Below are 6952 nucleotides of genomic sequence, written 5' to 3' on the forward strand. Positions count from 1 at the left end.
CCATAGAAGAATTGATGCATTTGAGTTATGGTGTTGGAGAAGAATATTAAAAGTACCATGGACTGCCAGAAGAACAAACAAATCTGTGTTGGAAGAAGTCAACCAGAATGTTCCTTAAAAGCCAAGAAGGCCAGACTTGGTCTCTCATACTACAGACATGTTATCAGGAGTGATCGGTCCCTGGAGAAGGACATCATGCTTGAGGGTCAGCAAAGAAAAGAGAGACCCAATGAGATGGATTAGCACATTGTCAGCAGCATTGTCCTCAAGCATAGCAATGATTGTCAGATTGGTGCAGGACCAGACAGTGTTTCGTTCTGTTGTGCGTAAGGTTGCTATGAGTAGAAACCAACTAGATGCCACCTAACAACAACTTTTTCCAATATATTTGCTGCTTCTTATTTTCACATGAAGTGATGTGATTCCAGGATTGTAAAAGTTAGGAATGTTCGTCTCACAGCTACAAAGAATGCTCACTAAGACTTCTTAAGGAAAAATAAAAATTGCAAAGAAGTTGACGCCATCTCATGGCAACTCAGATGTAACAGAGTGGAACTTAACTCTATAGGGTTTTCAATGGCTGGTTTTACAGAACTTGATGGCCTGGTCTTTCTGAGGCTCCTCTCTCTGAACTTGAATTTCCAATCTTTCAGTTAGAAACTGAGCACCTTAACAATCCGCACCATCCAGGGATACTGTTAGCCTCCTTTGTTGTTGCTGTGAAGTCAGCCTTAGGAGGTAGGAAACCTGTGGTTGGGTTAGAATCCAAGCATTGTGCAAGAGTTCCCATAAATCCTATCTACAGAAAATATTTCAAAGCTGAAAGGGTATGCAATGAGGAGAAAAGCATGTAAATGTTGGGTGGTAATGAAGAGAAGGCACTGCTAGAGGTTATACTGATGCTGTTAAGAGCCGGCAATTTTTTCCAACTTATAGCTACCCTGTGTAGGAAGCACCAGTCAGACTAGAACACAGTGGGGAAGAAACCAAATTTACACAGGTCCATAAACAAAATTCTTTTGGCTTACAAGCTAACAAGTTGATTCCTGGAGCAACGATCTCTACCCTTAGGAGTGTGTGTATATATATACCCCCATATTAATTTAAATTAAGCTGAATGTATGCATGTATTCACTACCTTTGTAAAAAATAGAAAACTGAATTTTAATTTTTGTAGAGGCCAGCTAAATGAAAATGAAAAACTTTGTTATTATTTATTCAATTCATATTTTTCTCAATGAGGAACAGATTCCTGGAACTTTATTCCCTCAATTATTTATTGTTAAATCAAGTTTTACAACTGCAACATGAAGGACCCAATATTCTAGTACTCTGTAGACAGAATAAAGAGCTCTGGTGGCGCTGTGGGTTCAACATCAGGCTGCTAATCCTAAATTGGTGTTTCAAACCCATCAGCTGCTCCACAGCAGAATAATGAGACTGTCAGCACCAGTAAAGATTTACAGTTTCAGAAACTCAAAACAAGCAGATCTACTCTGTCCTATAGAGTCCCTATGAGTCATAATCATTTTGATGGCAGTAGGTTATCGAGAGAACAGCCCCTGCAAGCTGTATGCTGTTGCTTACTTTGTTTGTGTTAGTGCAATTCTGTCTAATTATCTGGGTCTTCCTCAAAGGAAAGGTACTTGGTGATGATGAAGAGGAACGTGCAACCTAAATTTTCTGAAAACCTGATGTTTCCTCTACTGTAAATCCTTTGTTAGAAAATATGGTCTGACTGTAAAACCTTTAAAATATTACAACTGGAACAAAGTGAGAAAGTGGTTGTTTTGTTTTATTTCCCAAATGATACCTCACTAGAGAAAAATGTCAGAGGAAATGAGTCTTCCAGTGTGCTTTTATCATTTGCATCACATGTGGTATAGTGAATTATTAAACACTTGACTGCTAACCACAAGGACAGTGATATAAACCCACCAGCCATTTCTTGAAAGCCATATAAGGGGTTTCTATGAGTCAGAACTGATTTAATTGCATTCAATAACAACTAGCCCTAAATTTATAAATTGCCACCAAACAACAATTTTGCCTTGATGTGTCTGAGAGAGAAGGTAGGAGAAGGTGTTGAGAGGATTATGATTCAATTGTGAATGGTTAAAGAATTAACTGTGATTGTTAAAAACCTGGAATTCTAATGTATAAAATAAGCCAACTCAGGATCAGGAATGGGGGATCTCACTACTATCAAAGAAAAACAGTCATGAGAGAAGTGTATTTGTTGGACCCCAAAATCCCTGTGCATTGAACCTCCTCAACCCAGGGATAGAAAACTGTGACACCAGTGGAGTGGCAGAAAAGTAGCAGCCACAGAAACAAGAGCCAAAGCATTAGAAAGTGTAACAGGCTTCCCAATCCACAAAGCAAGTAAAGCTGAGTGACTTTGTGCAGTTGGCTTTCTTGTGGAGTGGGGTGTCTCCAGGAACTTAATTGAGGGAGCTGGGTCTATTGATGATGAAGCTAGAACCCAATACCTTCAGGCAGAAACATAATGGAATGGTGATCCCTCTGAGCATTTATCAGCAGCTCTAAGGAGGCTTGGTAATACAGTGGTTACGTGTTTCAGTGCTAACTGAAAGGATAGCAGCTCTAATTTATTAGCCACTCCATTGGAAAAAGATGAGGTTTTCTGCTACCATAAAGATTCAGAAACCCTATACAACATCATTATAGTCAAAACTGACTCAATGGCACATAACCACCAACCAACCAAAAGAGCTTTGTAGCATTGACTGGACAAAGAATAGGGAAATGCCTGAGGAGAGACTAGCCTGACTGAAACAACTGTACCCTGAACATTTCTGACCCTGAATTGTAACCTGTTAGTTCCCTAATAAGTCCCATAATTGTGAGGATTGCCTGTGAGTTTTGTGTGACCTTTCCAATAGATGATTGAACTCATTGCAAAAGTAGAGGACTATGTGAAAGAAAAGTGATTGATGACATTTTTTTTTAATCACATATCTGTTTTTCATAACATAAAGCTCCACATTTTACCTATCCTGATACTATTAAGTTAAAATGTAAGGGAAAAAAAGAAGATTTTTTAAATAAACATCTTATCCCCAAGTGATAAGACCTAATGATTAAAGTGATAGGCTTTAGAATTAGTTAGGAAAGAAAAACAACAACAACAAACAAACCCATTGCCTTTGAGTGAATTCTGACTCATGACGATCTCACAGATGTCAGAACAGGGCTCTCTTGGATGCAATCTTTACAAAAGGAGGTACCAGATCCTTTGCCTATGGTGCCACTAGATTAAGTTTGAAACACCAACATTTCAGTTACTAGTTGAGATGAACTCTGCTCCACCTAGGAGTTAGACAGATGTGGACTTAAATTTGAGTGCCCTTCCACCACCACCACTAAATTTTCAACTTTTTTAAACCTCAAATATTTTTAAAATTAAACAAATAATATCTGCCACATAAAGTAGTTATGTGTAAGAAATGATGTGATAAAATAAAGTGTTCATAATGTTGCCCAGCACAGGAAGTCAGTCTATGGAATTTTTATTGATTTTTTTTCCCCACAAAATAGTCATAATATACAAAGAACACTGGCCCAGTTGCTACTACCTAGTTTTTCAAACCACAGAACTCTGAAAGGGAGGGAACAAAAGTTGACCAAGAAGTGGCCACATGATCATTTTTTTGTTATATACTATCCACTTTGGAAGGAGCCCTGTAGCATAGTGGATTACAAACTGGGCTACTACCTTCAAGGTCAGCAGTTCAAATCTACCAGTCTCTCCATGGGAGAAAGATGAGGCTTTCTGCTCCCATAAATATTTACAGCCTCAGAAACCCTATTTAGGGTTGCAGTGAGTTAGACTGATTCGGGGGCATACAAATATCACCACCACTACCCACTTTGGGAGAAAAATGAGACTTTCTACTCCCATAAAGATTTACAGTCTGGGAAACACTCTACAGCAATTATGAGTTAGAACCAACTCCACAGCATACAACAACAACACCCTTTACAATTTACCTACTAAGAAAGAAGCTGTAAAAGATTAGGAGTAGAAAACACTTTGGATAAAATAGGGTAACTGAAGCGAATGGATAGGAAGAAAATAAGAGAGAACTAATGAAAGGGGAATAAAGAAAAATGAGAAGGAAGTATAAAGCATCCTTTAAGTTCATTCTGTCTGGTCATTCTCCCCAGGAGAATGAAGGCATAACTCAAAGAAACTATGCCTTCCTCAATGGGAAGAAGAACTCTTGCCAGTAATAGCTATAGGGAGCAAGGGGAAGGTGCAGAACTAAAATTGTATATATACTACATGATTCAATAAAAAATATATCAGATCATGTAGATAAATAGATGCAGATATACAATAAACATCCAAAGTTAATCTGTCAATTTGTCATGTTCTGGTGGCTTGCAAGTTGTTGTGATGCTGGAAGTTACGCCAACGGTATTTTAAATGCCAGCAGGGTCAAAAATAGTGGACAGGTTTCAGCTAAACTTCCAGACTAATACAGACTAGGAAGAAGGAGAAGCAAACTACTTCTGAATGTTTAGCCACTGAAAACTTATAAATAGCAGTGGAACCCTGTCAGATGTGCAGAAGATAAACTCCTCAGGTAGGAAGGAACTCAACATACAACTGGGGAAGACCTGCCTCCTCAGATTTGACACTGATGGTGTGAATGGAGTAAGCTTTCAAGATCTTCAGTTTCTGACTGAGCACAACTCAAAATGAGGAGAAAGAGTTATAAACATCCATTAATATCCAAAATATTGAAGTATAAAACTAGGAAAATTGGAAGTTGTTAAAAGTGAAATAGAATGCATACAGATCAATGTCCTAGGCATTAGTGAGCTGAAATTGACTGGTATTGGTCATTTTGAATCCTACAATCACATGGTTTACTATTCTGAGAATGACAAATTAGAGAGGAATAGCATTGCGTTCACCATGGAAAAGAACATTTCAAGAAATATCTTGAATTACAGTGCTGTCAGTGATAGGGTAACATCCATACATCTACAAGGAAGACCAGTTAATATCACTATCACTCACATTTACACACCAAACAGTAAAGACACTAATGATGAAATTGAAGAGTTGTACTAACTTCTTCATTCTGAAGGTGATCAAGCATGTAATCAAGATGTATTGACTCCAAACAAAAAACAGTCTGGGTACAGATGACTTTACTGGTGAATTCTACCAAACATTCAAAGAAGAGCTGACACCAATTCAACTCAAAACATTCTAGAACATACAAAAGGATGAAAAACATTTTATGAAGTGAGCATAATCCTCATACCAAAATCAGGCAAAGTCATTACAAAAAATGAATATTATAGACCAGTGTTGTTGTTGTTAAGTGCCATTGAGTTGGTTTGGACTCATAGAGACTCTGTAAAGGGTTTCTAAGGAGTGGCTGGTGAGTTTGAACTGCCAACCTTATAGTTCAAACTCACTTGCAGTTCATTTCTTTATCCCTCAGTGCCACACCAGGACTACATTATAGACTATTATCCCTCATGAACATAAATGCAGAAATTCTCAACAAAATCATACCCAATAGAATTCAACTACATATAAAAAAAATGCAAAATGACCAAGTGGCATTCATATTAGGGATACAAGGATGGTTCAATATTAGATAACCAAGTAATGCAATCTACCATATAAATAAAACAAAGGAAAAGAACCACATGATCATATATATTGACGCAGGAAAGGCATTTCACAAAATCCAGCATCAATTCCTGATAAAAACACTCAACAAAGTAGAAATTGAAGGGAAATCTTCAACATAATTCAGAGCATATATATAAAACCAACTGTCAACATTACTTTCAATGAACAGAAACCAAAAACATTCCCTTTGCAAACAGGAACCAGACAAGGATGTTGTTTATCACAATTCCTATTCAATATTCTGTTTGAAGTCCTAGCAAGAGCTGTAAGGTAAGAAATGGAAATTAAAGGCTTGCAAACTGACAAAGAAGAAGTAAAATTCTATTTGCAGATATAAAAAATCCCAAAGACTCACCAAAAAAATTACTGGAACTCACTGAATGATTTAGAAAGTGGAAGGGTATAATATAATGTAAAAAAAATCAGTTAGATTCTTCCAGACCAATAAAGACAGTCCTGAAAAGAAAATTAGGAAAATAATACCATTTAAAATAGCCACCCAAAAGATGAAATATTTAGGAACAAATATAGCTAGAGGGGAAAAAAATAAAACTATGCAAAGATAACTACAAAACACTACTATAAGAAAACAAAAGAGACATACAAAAATGGGAAATATATCATACTCATGGATGGGAAGACTCAGCATTATGAAAATGCCACCACTATCCAAAGGAATCTATAGACATAATGGTATACCAGTCCAGATTTTAATAACATTCGTTAAAGAAACAGAAAGGCTAATCACTAAGTTTACATGGGAAGAAAAGGGACCTCAGATAAGCAAAGCACTGCTTAAGAAGACGAACAAAGTTGGAAGCCTCTCACTCCCAAATGTCAAAATCTACTACACAGCCACAGTGGTCAAAACAGCCTGGTACTGTACAACAAAACATGCATAGATCAATGGAACAGGACTGAGAACCCAGAAATAAATCCATGCACATACAGTCAGCTGTTCTTTGACAAAGGGTCAAAACACACTAAATGGAGAAGAGATGGGCTCTTCAACAAACGGTGGGGGCAAAACTGGAAATCTATTTGTAAAGAATGAAACAAAACCCATATCTCACACCATATGCAAAAACAAACAAGGGATTCATCTCTAAAGTTTATAGAAAACCATAATCCTTCTACAAGGAAACACAATCCAATTTGAAAATGGACACAGGACAGGAACCAATACATCACCAAAGAAGATATTCAGGCAGCCAACAAACATATAAATAAATGTTCACTATCATTAACTGTTGCAGACCGTGTGAGACT

Source organism: Chrysochloris asiatica, unplaced genomic scaffold (genome assembly GCF_000296735.1).
Source record: "Chrysochloris asiatica unplaced genomic scaffold, ChrAsi1.0 scaffold00274, whole genome shotgun sequence".
NCBI lineage: Eukaryota > Metazoa > Chordata > Mammalia > Afrosoricida > Chrysochloridae > Chrysochloris > Chrysochloris asiatica.